The 17,250-nt window shown below is 45.5% G+C and overlaps 1 long non-coding RNA gene across 2 annotated transcripts; it reads left to right on the top strand.

The window, feature by feature from the left end:
* Positions 1 to 3,571: 3,571 nt before the first annotated feature.
* On the top strand, positions 3,572 to 14,847 carry LOC138682327 (uncharacterized). 2 transcript variants are annotated; one of them, XR_011322433.1, is made up of 2 exons: positions 3,572 to 3,865; positions 14,190 to 14,847. It is a non-coding gene; the product is annotated as an uncharacterized lncRNA (long non-coding RNA). The 2 variants fall into 2 exon arrangements; XR_011322432.1 differs by having other exon boundaries at positions 14,187 to 14,847.
* The last annotated feature ends 2,403 nt before the right edge of the window (positions 14,848 to 17,250 follow it).

Here is a 17,250-nt window from a genome sequence, read left to right as displayed (position 1 = left end):
CCCACTGAAACGTTATTCCACCCCTCCCTGCAAGCGAGCCTTCGTTTTCATTTTCTTTGAAAAACACACATCTTGTTTCAGCTCTGTCTCTGTACTGGTCTCAATCTTTTGCATTTGCAGTTAATTTCCTACTTCAAAGACAGACAGAAAAGTCTTTGATTTACTAGATTGGCTAAATTCAATATCTTTCCCAGAAACAGTGGCTCAGTGTTTCCTAACAATAAGTTCAAATGTTTGAATGATATAATTTCCTCACTTCTGACACTCATCAAAATCAGTGTATTGTATCCAATTTGGTCTCCTTCATATCCCTGTGGCAAGCTTAGCATAAATTTTATCCACTTTAAACAATAGTTGTGTTTGCCACACAGTGTCCTAAAGCTGCAAGGTCTGATGCGTGATACGAATAACATGCACAGTTGGACACCTACATTAAGTATGTATGATGAGATCACTTCCAGTAAAATCTTGAAATGCAGTAATGTGAAAAACATCTGGTTGTTGTGCATTTGATTTAATGTTGGAACTCTTGGACAAAGAGACTATACATTTATTAATGAGTTCTGTGCTTTATGGAGGTTTCCATGCAATTTACTCATTAGACTTCAAAAACAGGAAATTATACAACCTCTTGATTGAAATTAGCTTATTAGACATCAAAAGTAGGAAAATATTATGATCTCTTGGTGGAAATTAATAATTGCATTGTTTTTTTTTAAAAAAAAAGTTAGATTTTAACATAGTAATTCCCTCCTACGAACCCACCACCGATGCAATACGTGTGTGCGCGTTCAGGCACATGTGTGCCAAAAACAGAATGGGAAAAAGGTTTGGATGTTGGGAGTTGGCCACACAAAGCCATGCGGATTCCTTAGCTGAAGACGCTGGTGCGTGTACAAGGGGTAAGGCCAGAAGAGAGGATCCAGGGGTTCCCGTGGCACAATCCTGTGGCCATTGTCGAATGTTTAAAGCTGTGTGTGGTGGCTACATGACGTCTCTTCCCCAGAGCAATGAGAAGCAAGGATGAAGCACCATCTCTCCCATCGCCCCTCGCCTGGGTTAGTCCCTGCCGTCACCTCGGTGCCCTCGGCAGGGACCGGCACAGGGCTCGGCTGCAGCCCGCTGCTCCGGGCGGTCGTGCGGGAATGACTTGGTGTCTGCGTCTCCCCAGCAAAAATGTACAGTATGTTTGAGGCGTATCAGTAGCAAGCCCTGGTAACCATGGAAATCTGGCTGTTTAGCAAATTGTAGAGAGGAAAATTCAACAGAGATGGCCAAGGGGATGAATTAGAGCTGCCCCTTGGCAAGCATGGCATAGAAACTAGTGGTGTTTTTCTTTTTTTTTTTTTTTTTTTTAAAAATGTATGCATGTGAAATTTCTAATTTTTCATTCATTGCTGTCTGCTCTGAGAAGTGGAAAATATTTGCAGAGGCGTTGCAATGTCTCCCACGTTTCGTTTGCGGCCCTGCCTTGCCTTGCCGAGATAGCCTCTCCTTGCCCCGTGGGTGCTGCGTGGTGGGGTGTCCCTCTGCCCCCTCCGTCTGGCAGAGATGTGCTCTTGGCAGCCCCAAATTCACATGCTCTGAGGGCAGATCCCCAAATATGGGGAAAAAGTTGCTGGGAATACTGCCAAGGGCCAGTTACTGCTTTCATTGATTTAGTTGAAATTGTGTGGTATATTCTCTCTGATGCTGCTTAAAGGTGCATTTGTTTCTGCATTTTATTTGGTGCTGCTGAGGATTTTGCTGCAATAATCCTTAGTTTCTTATAAACTGCCATATATTTATATACTGTATTATGATCTTAGTCCCTCTAACCTCTGCTGTAGAGAAACACTGCTGGCGATACAGCTCTGCAGCAGTCGCTGCATTGTCCTTAGAAATATGGGCAGCCAACCAGGCATAATTTAAGCAGTTTATTCTGAAGAACAGGTTATTTTGATCTTCCCTCAGGCTGCCTTTTGGGGACACAGATACACAAATCCCTTGGCTTGGGCACAGTGGGGATAAATAGGACCAGTTTCTGCCCGATGTGCAGTTCCCCACCACAAACAAGGTGTAAACCTCAGGAGTTTTTGTAAACCTCGTTCTGACCAGTCATTTTTAACTGGGTCTGTTCTGGCTTTTTATCTTTTGGGTCCAGCAGGCTTTCAAACGCAGCTGAGGTTCAACTCGTGGCATCCCTATGCGTGGGCTGGGGAAATGGCTAAGAAAACCTGTCCTCTGGATGTGTAGACAATTACAAATGACCAATTACTGGAAAATATTCTTCTAATGAAACCGTCTGTATACAGTCTGACTCATCTAAAAGCAGACTAAGAAAGAAGACAAGTCACCTCTCATGTTTAAAAAAACTAGGTTAGCCCCATGTATAAATATTCTTTTCAAGTAGCCCCATTACTATATACATAAAGCATGTTCTGCTGAGCCCGCTGTGGGTCAGTTCCCATGAAAGCACAACCAAGGCTCAATAATCCCAGCTACTACAGAACATCTGCTCTACGTTTTCACATGATTTATGGTAACATGTTGCAAACATATATGCACGTGCATGTGTGTGTATATATATATGAAAGAATAATACATTAGCACTGATCAAAAATCCTCTTATTACTCTAATGCCAATTAATGTATTTTTTTACATTTCATAAACTACTTGTTGTCCAAATTCCTACATGGCATACTTGCATAATAAAAGAAGAAGGAAACAGCAATTCCATTGATCTTCTTCAAAACCAATGGCACTTTATTTTTCTATATTAAAACATCATGGAGAGATTTATATGCAATATTTCTTTATTCCTACAGTTACCCAAGGCTAAAGTACATAGTAGGAGTACAGATCAGCTTTGGACTATATGGAATCATTTATCTTCTTGTAATACCAATGAAGGCCTCTAATTATTTAAAAGCTTACAGGGTTTACAATATTATCTCAAATTCCTCACATTAGGCTCTTCATTTGCTTTTTATCCTGAAAAATGTGATAGCCCTTGGAAGAAAGGGAAATGTTTTTTCTGGATAGAGAGAAATCTGAGCTATGACTTAGCAGGAAATTTTCTTGATGAGTGTTTTACAGACTAAATTTCACAATTTCTATGCTTTTGAGTTTACTTCTCACTCTAGCTTTCTTTTCTTTTTTTCCTTTAAATAGGAAGGACTTTTTCTTCCTCCTTTTCTGCTTTTTACAGTCTAAGCAGAACAAGAGGCAGTGCCAGAATTTCCCAGTGGGGAGATAAAAAGGGAAAGTCAAACTCTAACTGTAAAAAATTAAAAAAATCCTCAATGAAGATGCCCAAGGGTCTCAGGCAGCACTTAGGCCAGGTACTCAGCTACCATCAGTGCGTATGAATTGCTGAGCACCAGCGAGACATATCCATTTCATGGTGCTGCTGGTTCATTAGTGTTGGTATTACGCTGGGATTTATAGTCTGGCGAACCAGCTCCTAGTGGAGAGCACAGGCTTGGCCTCTGCTTGCAGGTGACAATTTGATGTAATAGGCTAATTCCAGATATTGCCTGGCAAAAAGCAGTTGTGATATTTTCCCTTCTCTTTCGCCGTTTGTGCTAGCCGTGATGATTTCATCCTCCCACACGTAATACCCAGAGCCGCAGCCTTGGGTCCCCTCCACGTCTCTGCCGGCGGCCGGGAACGAGGAGCAGCTCTCGACAGCAGCACGGACTCTGCTGAGGGTACCGGGATGCGGGTGAATCACGGCCTGCAATTATGTCAGACTCCGCAATATGTTTCTCATTTGCTGAACTAAGGCTTTTAGGAGACAATAGTGCAGTGTTTGCTATGTAAAAGGCAAGAGAGCTGAAGGATAGCGGGGAAGCCAGAGCAACAAGAAATAAATAGCCCACGGTATGTATGCACCCGGCTTCCTTTTCTAATTTTTAGTTTAAATTCAGTCACTTAACGGGTATTGGACTTACTCTCCTAGTAGAATCAGTATTGCCACACATCCCCCTTTCTTCCTTTAGGCTACTTAGAGCCTTCCAATGTTTAGGGGGGAAAAAAAATTATTCTTATTTAATTAATCATTCTTAAAAAATAATGATTAGCAATTATTAATGGCATTGTTCATTAATCAGAATATAGGGGCACATCAGGCTCTTGCTGCTATGACCGAGGAATCCAAAACATTTACTTGGTTGAGATTATTAGACCTGTTTTCAGTGCTGAGGCATGGTACAAATCTGGGGGGGCCGTGGTCAGGACCTCCCCCAGGGTTGCTGCTCCTGGTGACGAGGGGTCCCTGTTTGCAGGTTGTCCCCAGGCTGTGGAGCAATCCCAGCCGCCACAGGATTCTCCCCACACGTGGGTGCTCTGATATAAACACTTCACGGAAATCCTCAAGTGCTCGTAATGCCATTTTTTTGCACTGACTGTTTTGGTTAAGAGCAGTATAAAGTTACTGGAAAATGAATAACCACTGTTAAAAGTGTCAAAGCAAAACATTTGCAGAGAGCTCTGCTCCCTGGTTTCACCTATCTCATTTTTCACTCTGGTTTTCTGTCCTTCCATCTCACCTCACTCCCCAAACTGGAGCCAATGCCTGGAGTGTGCTGTGTTTTCTGGACCAACCGTATCACTTACTGGAAAAGAATTGTGTGGTTTTGTCCTTCATGGGGAGGAATAAGGTTACGTTTGTGTTTTCCACCATACTTGTCTGCACTTCAGGAGAAAACTGCGTTGTAGTCAGGCTCTGAGATATTTGCTTTCCATCACTGAGCTGAGCTGTAGGAGGAAGAGGAGGAGGAGGAGGCAGCCTGAGGTGTACAGGGGGGAGCGACTGGGAGGCATTTCGTGGCAGGTCTGAGTGGATGTGGGCTTGGGGATGCACAGGGCTCAAGGGAAAGGAAAAGTGCTGTTATATTAGCACAGGGGGATCCCAATATTGCAGGTTTGTGGGGTTTTGGTGAGATTTTCTTTTTATGTCCACTTGCTTTAAGGAACAATGTCCATGAGAGGCATCTCCCCCCAGGGCATTGCAGAAGGGAGCAGGGAGCATGGGGCAGGGCTGGGGGATGGAGAAATGAACCCACCTCGCAGGTGGGGAGAGGAGGAAGAGGGCTCTGGGAGATGGGTTTCTCCAAATTTCCTTGGGGAAAACATGAAGCACCCTACTTCTGAGTGCCCAGTGAATGTGTGTTAACTTCTGCTGGGAAGGAGAGAGAGGTCTTGTTTTGGAGAGAGCTACTGGTCCTTTCCAAGGGTCATGGATATGATAGTAGTGGAGAAAAAAAGGAAATAAATCATCACTGGGAACTGTGTGAGAGGCAGTGAGCTGAGTCAGCACTTGTGGGCTCACTGTTGAACAGAGCTGCATCTTCTAGTGGTTTTATCTGGGGAAGTTTGGAGGACTGGTTCTCAGGCAATGTTCCTGTGGGCTGGCTGTGGTGGGCTCACATGGATGACCTGAATCTGGGAAGGACTCAGCCTCCAGCTGCTTTTCAAATGGGTGTGATGAGAGCGATTCTCTGCAAAAGTGGTGGGTTTGACTTAAAATGAGGCACTAATGTCTTTGAGGAGATATCTGTATGTTCTTTTACAGCACACATTTGCGTTGCTTTGCAAACCAAACTCCTCGTTTGGGGTTTTTGCCGAGTTGCTTTATTTTCTGCTTCACCCATTTGCGGTATATTGCTGTGGAAGCGATGTTGATGCTGAAGCCAGTTTCACACCAGGCAGAACATCTCAAACCGCAACGTCTCTGCAGCATAAAGAGGTGAGCAAGGTCTGACTTTCTGGTTTATCTAGCAAATATCTGGTGCTTGCTCTGAGGCTGTGCTCAGGAGCACAGTTTCCAGAGGCGTTTGCTAACCTTTCCCGGTGCTTTGGGTATCCAGCTCAGGCACTTCGTACCTGATCACTGAGGGTCCTGCTGAGCAGGGATGGGAGGCTCCAACCCAGGCTGTGGGCTGGATCCTGCACAGGTCAGTGTTGAACCCACAAACAAGGAATAAAGCTCTAGGAGCTGAACCTTTCATCCTGTCAACCTGGGAGAGATTTGCCCAAATGACTTACATTAATTTTAATGGAAACTGTGTGCGGAAACCACAAGCTTAAATCAAGAAGATTATGTCAAAAGAGCAGACATTACATTCATAAATCCAAATGACAGACTCCAAGTGGGTTTTTCTGCTCACTGCAAAGAACCCATCGCTATTTTCAGCTTCTTAAAGCTGACACAATGCCCAACCTTCATGGGGATCAAGTTTTGAAATGGTTTTCGTAATTCAAAGGATAAAGGAAGAAATCTCCCTAAGTAGGGTCATGTTAATAAGCAGCTACATTAAAAGAGCAGTTCTCAGAGACTTCAGTGCAAGTTTTGGCTTGGCATCTCACTGCAGCCTCTGTGCCAAGGGGGGATGAGCTGCTGAGTATCATTTCCTTGCAGTGGTGTGGTTGGGAACATGGCAAAGGATGTTGCATCAGTCCATCCCGCCTGCCCATCCCAGCGAGGAGACTGGCACTTTCCATGGAAGAAACAGCCTTTCCTGGCCAGCTGCACTTTTTAAATTCTATTCATTAACTGAGATGAAAGGAGGGGAAAATCAAAAGTCAGGAATCTCCACAATGAATGGTATTGATTTTTCTGAGGATACTTTTAGCTTGGAAAAGTACCTCCTGAGCTTGTAAGGAGCTGGGAGTGTAAGACAAATCCAACATAGCAATCACAGACAGGTCAAAATGCACTTGAAGAAGGGTGTGAAATTTAATGTATTGCAACAGGTTGAGGAAACCATGGCATGTCTTTGGGCAAGCAGAAAGGAAAGGACCTGGCTACCGGGCTTGGAGCCAAAATCCCGTTGCATCCTGTGCTTGAGAGAGCCCCTCGACACACAGCTCCTGACCTTCTCCAGTAGCAAGACAGGAACATCACCACATGGCTCTCCTTGCTTAAGAGAAAGAAATAGCCAGATGATTTCCATCTCTTCTATCCTGAACTGCTGCCAGAAAGCCCTCGTACCTGCTTGTTTTTTCCAAAGCCATCCTGACCTCAGCGTCTGCTCGAGTTCATACCTGGCTCCTTGGGGCTGGCAATGCCAACGCAGAAAAAGCACTCTCTAATGCCACCAAGCTTTTGGAGAACCTCATGGCCTGAGGTTTGTCAAACCCCACCAGCTGTATCCAGGTCTGGCACTTGTTTCTTCTCTGCAGATCCTAAAATATCTCTGCGATGTGGTGGTTTGTGCCCGTTTTTCTGGTGGCAGCGCTGGGGCAGCTGAGAGCAGGTCTCAATGGCAGTCGAGCCAGGGAGCATCTCGTGAGCCATCAGATAGCAGCCCTGCTCCTGGTGAAGGAAGAAGAAACCCTCCCTGCAAAAACTGCTTTCAGAGCTTTTTGGGGGCTGGGAAGGAAAAGCTTTTCTGCCAGGAAACAGTAGCCACTGTTAACAAACAGGGAGCAACTTGTCATTAGGCTCTTGTCAGTGACTGACATGTTTGTGGCTCTGGACATCTGGAAGGGATTTAGAAGAAAGGTCTGGTTCCTGTGACACTGCTAATCTCCCCGGCTGATGGATTCAAAGGGAATGAGGTAGAAGGAGAAAAGAAAACTGAAGATCCGAGGGCTGGTTCTTGCCACATGTGAAATAAATAAAAGACCTGCTCAGGAAAGAGGGTAAACAACCCAGCTCTGCAGCATCAACCGCTTTCTCTTGCTTGTGCCTTCTCCCGTTCTTTATCAGAGGTGACTACAACGCGCTGGAAGCAAAATGTGCTCAGCCCCTCAGGGTCTGGGTTTCGGCAGGGTAGTGGGGGGCTCAGGGACTCTCCCCAGCCACCCTCCCCTCTTGGACTGAGCATGTGGGGCTCATCCTGGGGATGGGGTGAGCAGAACTTTAACTAAACCCCAAACCACCACCTGGTACAAACTCTGATCCAGATTTCGTGAGTACATTGGAGGCTCAGCCTGTGACCCTGCCTTTGGCCCAGCAGCATGACCCAAAGAGCACCCATCGCTGACCCGAGACAAACGTGGGAGTCCTCCCGCTGCCGCAGACGTTGGGGAGAGACACGGAAACCCAGAGGTTTTAATTGTTGGTTTCATTTTGGTGTGATGTAAAAACCAAGACTTCTGGAAAAAACCTGTGCAGAGAAAGAGAGATTTCTCAAAGCCAAATCTGGTGGTTGGGGCTCACCTGAGCTGTGGGAGAGCTCAGCTCCCTTCTCGGGAAGCGCTTGGCTGCAGGTAAACAGGCTGCTCTGGGTTAGTCACGCTCAGAAGTTACTCAATCTTACATAAAATTGCAGAGCCAAAGGCTTGTTCAAAATAAAAGACGTGACCTGACTTTCCAACCTCCTTGACTACTTGGCTGTCAGGTTCTTCTGGGAGTGACCCAAACTTCATCTTGTCTGAGGTTTGGGAAACCTTCCAGCTGAAAATGCAACACACAATATGTTGGTTGTGCTCTTTCCCTTGGTTCAGTCCTGCTTGAGATAACTTCTTCCCTAGACATGGTGCTGCTATATATTGTGTACTGATAAGTGACACATTTTAAGTTGTTTCACTTAATATCACACAATATTTGGAATATTATCATATGCATGGCACACCTCTCTATGTAAGGAGAAAACTGAAGGAATATAGCTGGTCCGTGTGTTTAATGCGCAGCCCTAAAATATGCCATTGGATGTCTCGTGTTTTGAGATGGTCTTTTTTTAGTACCATCTGGGCTAAAATAATAAGGGTCTGTACAGGGGCCATGAGCCAGTTTGTTAGCTCAGACCTCGGTAGGATTCAGATACAATTCCTAATTTGGACAATCCCTGATCCAAACATTCCCTGGAGGAAAATGGCCAGGGAATTCCCTGGTTCTTCAGTTTAAAGTGTAAATCACTAAAGGCCCCTGAAAGGCTAATGAGGAAACCAAAGCTACCTCAACCACCTAAAAAAGTATTCCCAGCAGTAATCAGCTCGGAGGATCTTCTGATAACTTTTAAAAAACCCTTTTATCTTTTTTTATTTTTCACTTTTGAGAAGGGTTTTTGTTTAAAGGAGCTTTTGGAGAGTTTGACAGTTGAATTTTGACAAGTTCTGAAAACTCAGAGCAACGGGTGTCTGCTGTCAGTGCTGGAAATTTAATGTTGCGCCCTGGCAGCCCCGTCGTGCTCTGGAGCTAGTCTTTGTGCGTGTTTGTGGGTATGTGTATTTGCACATCGTGTCCCTAAAACCCTGCGGTTTGCTCTCGGCGAGCCCCAGGCAGGGAGAAGCGTGCTCCATCTCCTACCTACCTGATCTGGCCTCTAGAAAAAAAAGTACAGTTTGGGATTAAAAAACCATGACCTCATCCTGGGAGTTTCACATTGCTGTGAGGATTAGGACCATATGACTGGAAAGCCTGTCTGATAAATATTTGTTCCTGCTCATGGACGAAACCTCTCTCCCGTAGCAGCTGGAGCGAGGGAGTGTTGCCTTCCCGCTTCTCCCGGCTTCGCAGGAACGCTGGACTCCTGGTGTAAATTGGCCCATCCCTCTGCTATAATAAAAGAAGAAAGCAAATGTGTCCTCTTGCCAGCTTCGGAGTCGGAGAGCGATGGGTGCGGATGGTGCCAAACCATTGTATAAAGCAGACTTAGAAGAATTAAAAACTAATAATGAAGAAATTAGTCTGTCTTGATTGCGCTACAACTGCCAGACTAATCCTACTGGAATCCTCCCAGGCCAGAGCATCACTTGCTCCCTCTCTCAGTAGCTGGCAACTCTGCTTTTTAAAAGTAGTGGTGGAAACAACTTTGGTTTTAAGAAGCTCTTTATTTGTAGTGAGGTTTTGCTTCATTTGAATTCCAGATTTCCAGGCACTTGGGGCTAACGCTAATACAAAGTCCTATTGTATCACACTAAAGAAATCACTTCTCTGATTCTTCCCCTAAATGCCCAAAGGTGAGTTTCTGTTTACCTTGCCTGAGTGAGAAGCACCGCTGAAATCAAGAGGTCAATTTGCCTAAACAGGAAGAACTGGATTTGGCCCAAGATATCTTGCTTTACAATGTGCTATGCCTCCTATAAAAATCCATGTCTCCAGTTTCTCTCTGCTTTGGATATGCCAAAGTTCTGCTGCATGTTCAGACATCCTCTACGAGACCTATTCCCACACCTGCACCTCTTGTAAAAAGCAATAAACCTACATGCATGTGAACCTCGGAAATGTGCATATGCTTTCCTCGATAAAACAGCGCATGCCTGTTTCAAATACTTGACTGAAACCTGTAGAAAATGCTGCTCCTTATATTTTATGGAAAATAGGCTACGTGGACCTGGCTAGTTGTAGAAGGGGTTTATCCAGGAACATATGTCTGTACGTTGAACTTGCATAACGAAGGCAATTATTTTCCATTCAACCCTCCTAACGCATATTGCAACATTCGTTTTCAGCAGCGGTGAGGAAATGGATCCAAACCGTTCCAGCTCTCCCTGGCCCTTTATCAAGGAGCCTTTACAAGAGCTGTAGACTATATTACTAAATCATTCTCTCTTAGAAACGATTACTAGCCTTGTCATGTTATCTACTCAGCTGTAACTACAAACCCACTGCAACTAAATTAAGCCATATGTCCCCTATAATTCCTCACAGTGGTGATGAACTCGCAATACCTAGTCGAAAAGTACGTGTGCGTATGGTTTTTGTGTGTGTTTGTGTGCGTGTACGCAGATAGAAATGCTCCGGAATCACGGGCTCGGGTGATTGGCATACAGCCCCCCAAAGCAGACAGTGGTGAAGGGGATGTCTCTGTGTTTTCTAGCCCCGAAGAAGCAGAAGGAAAAGGTAAAATCTAGACACGAAGGAGCTGATGAGGTATAGAATCACCTTCAGTGCGCAGTTTCAAAGCTGAAGGAAAGCCTGAGAAGGTCTTTTGCTGCTGCCGGTGCGATGCCGGGCAGGAAAGCATGTCGAGTGGGGTTGTTTTGCTCTCCTACCTCCCACGGTCCAGCCCCGTGGGGATGGCCGTGGAGGTGCCAGCGTGGGAAAGCTGGGGCAGGCAGAGCCCGCGCACAAGTCCCTGCTACTGCTGGTATCATTCCCTTCCCAGTCCCTGCTCCTGCCCATCCTGCCTGCTGCCTCTGGAAACAGCCTTACTGCTGGGGAGCCGGTTCAGCCCACGAATCCAGCAGAAAGCTGGACCGGCAACGTGGGTCCCACTGCGCTGGGGGAAAAGGAGCTGCCTGTGACCGCCCTGCTGGGCTGACGGAGGCAGGAGAAGAGCTGGCACGTGGGAGAGGGAGGAGCACCCTTTTTGGAGCAAGTCGGCCGTAATGTCACACTTTACCCAGCAGAAACTGGTCCAGGAGTGTGTAAGTGGATCTAATCCACACTGACAGCTCAGGTCACCTAGTCCATCTCCCTGTCCCAGCGCCGGCTCGGCGTGAGATTTCCCCTCCCAGCAGATGTCTGTCCGAGCTGTTACTGAAAGCAGGAGGGGAGGTTGCTCAGCTTCCTCCCTCCCGGCTGTACAAACCCTTTCCAATGTCAGATCCCATGGAAGGAGGGTGGTTGGGTCTGAACGCTTGGTCTGATGCACAGTGGGAGAGGGCTCTGCCTCCGCAGTGGTGGCCTCGAGCAAGGCACAACTGGTGTCACTGAAATTTGTTTTCCCTTCCTTTCCTTATTAGCACCTACTTTTCCTAAAGTTTATTACTGCTCGCTTGCTCTTCTGTCCTGTGCTTTGGTACCTACTTGCTTCACATTGGTGCTTGAGGAGGCCGTTGTCTGAAGAACGGAGTAACCAGGAAAAAAACACCCACCAGAACTGGGATATCAGTGATGTGCAAATGCTACATGAAACAGCTACCAATCATTTTTCAATTATTATTATTATTTAAGGCTCTTTTTCTTCTTTTAAATGTACCATCTCTTCCTGCTGATGCAGGTGTGAATCAAACAAGGCGTTGCAGCCTTGAGAAATACTCTGCTGTTCTCCAAACAGTTTCTCGACTTCCCAGCGCTTTGTGATTCTAAATATTTTTAATATGCTCCTGAGCCCACAGGGTTTGTATAAACCCTCGGGTTTACTTCAGAAATATGGATAGTGTGCTGGGAAATGTACAGTAGGGAACATGCTTGCACTTTCATGCTCTAATGTCTCTTTTCCTTTGCTTCATTAACACCACGTGAAATGTATTGAGAGATGATTGTGCAAAGGCCCTCTGAGCAGTAGGTAATGACCACCTTGTCGTGTTGGGTGTAGGATATTAAAATCTAGCTGAAGAAATTATTGTGCTGACCTGCAGAGGGACTTTTTGAGGTTGGTCTTGAAGTCAGAGTTTTGTCATGCTTTCAGTGAGCTGAATTTCATCCAAAGTCTACAGGCTAACAGAAGCAGCTTTCTGGCTACACATCTCCAGTTACGAGATGGTCTATTGACATAATGTAGTTTGTGTATCTTTTTGGCAGGCAATGGTTTCTTCTGCCTGTTCTATTTAACTGAAGTTAATGAGTATCTTGTTTTTTGTGGTTTGTTTTAGGAAGTTCCAATATATCATAATAAACTAAATGAATTCAGATTTCAAAGCTTAGCATCCCAAAATAACAGTCTGTTGTAATTTGGCTCAGGATGCTCAAACGTTTGCTCTTTTCCTGCATTACAAAATGGCCTACAGCCAACCTCAGCCGATTACCGCACTGACGTTGGGCGTCTATCAGACCTTTAAATCAGTTGAAGCAGGCCAGAAAAAACTCGCTTTTATCCATTTTAAGGTCTGTAGACTCTGCTCGTCAAGTGGTTGGCTCTCAGTGATGGCACAGACTTTTCCATGGCTTATACAGCTATGCGTGGAAATGAATACTCCCCAGAAAGATATGTCAGAATAAGATTTCTTAGGGTTTTTCTAATTCATTGCTGGCTTGCTGAAAACAAGAAGATAAATTGCAGGATAAGGAATAAAATGAGAACATGTGAGAGCTAGAAATGTCTTGTGGGAGCTGTTTTCTATCTCCCTTTTTTCTTTTTCATATATGGACAATATGACTAAGCGACACTGAATTATTCCCTGAAAGTTGAATTGCTACTTCTTGTGACTTCCTGCTCTATAATTTTACTGTATCATATATCTGCAATATGGTGCAGGGGGAAGGAGGGGAAAATAGAAAACAGATGAGGGGATATCAGGTTGGCCCTATAGCACTGCTCATGAGCTTCGATGGGTTTATTTTGTGTGTGTGTGCCTGTCGGCGTACAAGAGAGAAACAGCAACAGAGAGGCGTTCTTAAAAAGATTTATCTCAAAGTATCTAATGTGGGAAGATAATTACAAGCTTATACGATGAGGTAAGAGAATTGTTTTGTTTATACCAGAGAAGATAAAGCACATATTTCTTCCATCACAACGATATATTAAAAGGAAGCAGAATATTTCTGGCTAGCGCTCCCCGAGGCCCCTAAGGACAGGACGACGGGGTGCCTTTTAAATCTCGTGAGCTAACTCAGGGCAGCTCCCCTGCTTACATGCTTGTGGGGAGGCAGCTTAGCATCTCTGGGAGCAGATCAGTTTGGCCAGACCTAACAAGACATACAGCAATAACTTCGCCCTTAATCAGAAAGGAGAGACCAAGCAGTACCTGTACCCAATTTCCTTCAAGCAGCTTTTCAGGGGATGTGTCAGAATTGGGTTTGAGCTTCAGCACTGAGCATCGCGGCTCCTCCCAGGCAAACATGTGCTCTGTGAACTGCTGGGTACCCAAATTGTCTGCAGCTCACGATGAAGGCCCCGTAAGGATGCTGTAGACTGAGGAACCAGCAAGGTTTCAGACCTTTTGACAGGGAGGAGTTGGCTGTGCCACTGGAGCCGCGAGCAGGAGGCTTCTTTCACTTTCTCGGGCTTTAACGAAAGTGCCTCGCACTAAATTTGATAGCCAAAGCAAGTTTCATTTTTCTACTTTCTGTTCTTCTCCAGTCTTCCTCCTGCAGACGCTACCCTGATTTTTATTTTATTCTGAATTTCCACTGTATGTCACATCTCTAAAGGGCCGGACAGGCTCTTCTGAGGTTTCAAAACCAGCTCATGCTGCCTGCCACTATTCCAATTGCTGACCTAGATGTTACTGTACATAATAATAACAACGTTTTACACATACAGAGGTCCTTTTGGACACAGTTTTGAGTGGAGCTGGAACATAAATCCCATGAATTCCCCACCGTGTGCGGCGGAGGCAAGCGGGATTAGTTCTCTTCCTTTTTCAGCAGGCTCTGGACACATCAAATGGAGCTGTCTACAAAGGGAAACGAAGAGGATTATGTGATCTTTATCGAGATCTTTTTACAAGACTGATGTGTGAAAACAAGAGCGTGGTGTGAAGGAGCATCTGCCACATCGTTAACAGATAGGACGTGGAAAGAAGACCCAAAAGGCGAGTGCGGGAGCATTTGGGGCAAAGAAGTTGTTCAAAAAAGACCTAAAAAGACACAGAAGGGAAATCTTTTCCCTTGATATTAGTAGTGACAGTGAAAACAGATAACAAAATGGGAGTGAGGGATGAGTTGGGATATATTTTATACCAATTAATGAAGAGGCTCATGGTTAAGGTCATTGCCCACCAATTAACCCATTTCTCCGCCATAGTCCTTACCCAAGCCAGGCACGAACCGCTGGCTGTCAGTGCTGCTGTCGCCAGGGAATATTTTTCTGCAATATTCCAATTCCATCTATCTGGATCATTTTTTGTTTGTTTCAGCCCCTTTTGTGCCGGAGCCGCTCAGGTCCTGCCATGTCCCGTGCAGGGCTGCACCTCCAGCTGCAGCAGCGATGGACCCGCTGGGCATTTTGCAAACCCTCTGAGAGTAAAATGAATGAAAGATCATCTATTTATTCTTCTGAATAAATTCTGCTGAGTTTTAAACAAGAGCACCGCAAACACGCTCAGATTTATTTCCAGTGCTTTTGCTCAGAGTCTGTGAAAATGAAAGCGGAGGCTAGTCTGGGAAAAAAAATCCAACCTGAAATCACCATTAACTAGAGATCGAAATGAAATGGAGATTCAGCCTGTTGCAGGGATGTGGGTTTTACCAAATGTCACCATAACTTTTTATTATGGGAATTATTGCTTATAGTATTATGAGGATAGTAGAAATTTAATATGGCAGGCAAATACAAACCCCCTTTTAATTCTATGCTGTTGATCATTTCTCCTAAAACTGTTACTAGAGAGGTGGAAAGGTGGTTTTCTTTACAAGCTCTTCTTCTGGCTTTTCTGTGCAGCTCACAGAACAAAGTAAAAAATATTTATGGTCTTAATGATTCAGTAATTTCAGCCTTCAGATTTGTTTATACAGGAAAAGCTTTTTAAATAATAGATGTTTATTGTTGCTGAAGATTTCTTCGTTTTGGCTTAGGGTATGTCTTGCGATGCCTCCCTTTTGTTGGAGCAGCTGTTATTTCTGCTTATTGCTTACTCTGAAATGTGTATAGAAGTGTCTATTTGTGTAAGTGCAATTTTCTACGTGATTGATTTTAGAGTATTTGTATGAGTGTGCAGAGAGTCCACTGCCCGTGGATTTCATTTCAAACTAAACATCCGTCTGAAAGCAGAGGTTAAAACAAGTGCAAACCAAAGCAATGGTCATTCACAAATAGGTTTGTCACAGTCTGATAGCCTAGTATATTTGAATATTTCTTTGCAACAGTTGAACCGCTCTCAAACAGATTGACAGAAGCTAATTGAAAGCTTGGTCAGTACAGAGAGTCCTGCTGGAGAGGAATAATGAATAAGGATGCACTGGAGAAGAACGAGGAGGCAGCAGGACTGGGAGGGAGCGGTGGGGAGGAAGGAAACCAGCAGTGGCAGATAAAAGCAGTGAATTTGCCAGCGGGGTTTGCGGGAGATGCTTTTCCACGTGAGCCCTCTGCTCCCCAAATGGCAAACGCACCGGCTCTGCCCACCTGCCTGCACACCGAGAGCCTTCCCGTCCTGCCTTTGCCTTGCTCTGTGTATCTCGGCACAACCAATCCAGACTTTTTGGGGCAGGAAAAGCAGCGTGTCACTCGGGGGACGCGGGATGCGTGCCAGCGCTGGGCGCAGGAAGGCGGCGAGGCTGCCCCGTCCCTCCCCGCTCTCAGCCCTGACCCCTCGCAGCTGCTTCTCCCTCCTCACCCTCCGTTTGCTTCGTCTCCAGGAAAACGCTTCACTGGGAAAAATCTTTGCCAAGCCTATTTCCAATATTTTGGGTTCAACGAACTGACTGCAGCATGGGGTTTGGTGTCTCGAGGACATCAACCCTCGCTTTGGAAGGTCGGAACAGGAACGTGGTGATCCTGGTGAGCTCATCCTAGGACAGGCAGCCCTGTGCTCCTGGGGGACGATGTTCTTCCGAGGATCTGGGGTTCCTGCTCCTTGCGGGTGTACAGGAGAGAAGCTCACAGGTCTATAAACCTGAGAGGGACCTTGCCATTCCCGAAACGGCAGTCTAGCACGGGGGAGGACAAGGCAGGAGCCTACATCCAGGTGCCTGGTCCTGCCACCACGTGGGATCTTCGCTGTTGTTCTTCACAGAGAAATTGCAACCGGCTGCTGTTTTCAGAGGACTCAGCAGTTGGCAATGCCTTTGCTGTGATCTCCCTCTTCTCTTCGTTTCACTTTTTAGGAGCTTTAAGCCTTTTCCTGGCAATAAATTATGATAGCTGGTAGAGGAGGAGTGAATTTTCAGGCTCGTTCCCTTCTGGGGCCAAGAGGTCTAACTGACCTAGAAAAATGCACATCCATCAGATCAGGCTTCGCAGCCCTAAATCTTTTCCCAGAGCTGGGGAACCAAGTCAGCCCTTTCTGGGGAAAGCGTAGATCACTCCTCCCTTTTAAACAGAGCACTGGAGGCACTCATAAAATACCTCCATTTTACAGAGGTGCAGCTGAGAAAGGCTTGCATTAGGCAATACCAAAGAGGGTTCAAAACCCACCTTTTTCTCAGGAAGACCTGAAACCTCTATTTCTTGTCTTTTAGGCTGGAGTCATGAACCTTTGCAGGTAAGACTTCATGATTTACCTACTCGGATGGAGGCAGCAATGAGGTGCTCCTCGGGGAGAGGAAACCTGACTGAGGAATGGTTTTCTGTCTTTTATCCAAGAAGCGTTAATGCTGTTTACACTAATCAGATTTATTTACTGTCAGGAAAAAAATCTTTGTAAATTCGAAGTGTTTATTATTGCTAAAGACTTCTTCTGTTTGGCTCGGTGGCTGCTCACTGGATATGTTTCAGTTCCCATCCTTTGCCGAGCAGCTGCCCTTTCTGGCCGCTGCCCAGCCTGCGAAGCTG

This window comes from Haliaeetus albicilla, chromosome 27, assembly GCF_947461875.1.
Source record: "Haliaeetus albicilla chromosome 27, bHalAlb1.1, whole genome shotgun sequence".
Lineage (NCBI taxonomy): Eukaryota > Metazoa > Chordata > Aves > Accipitriformes > Accipitridae > Haliaeetus > Haliaeetus albicilla.
This window is presented reverse-complemented; position numbering and strand designations above follow the sequence as displayed.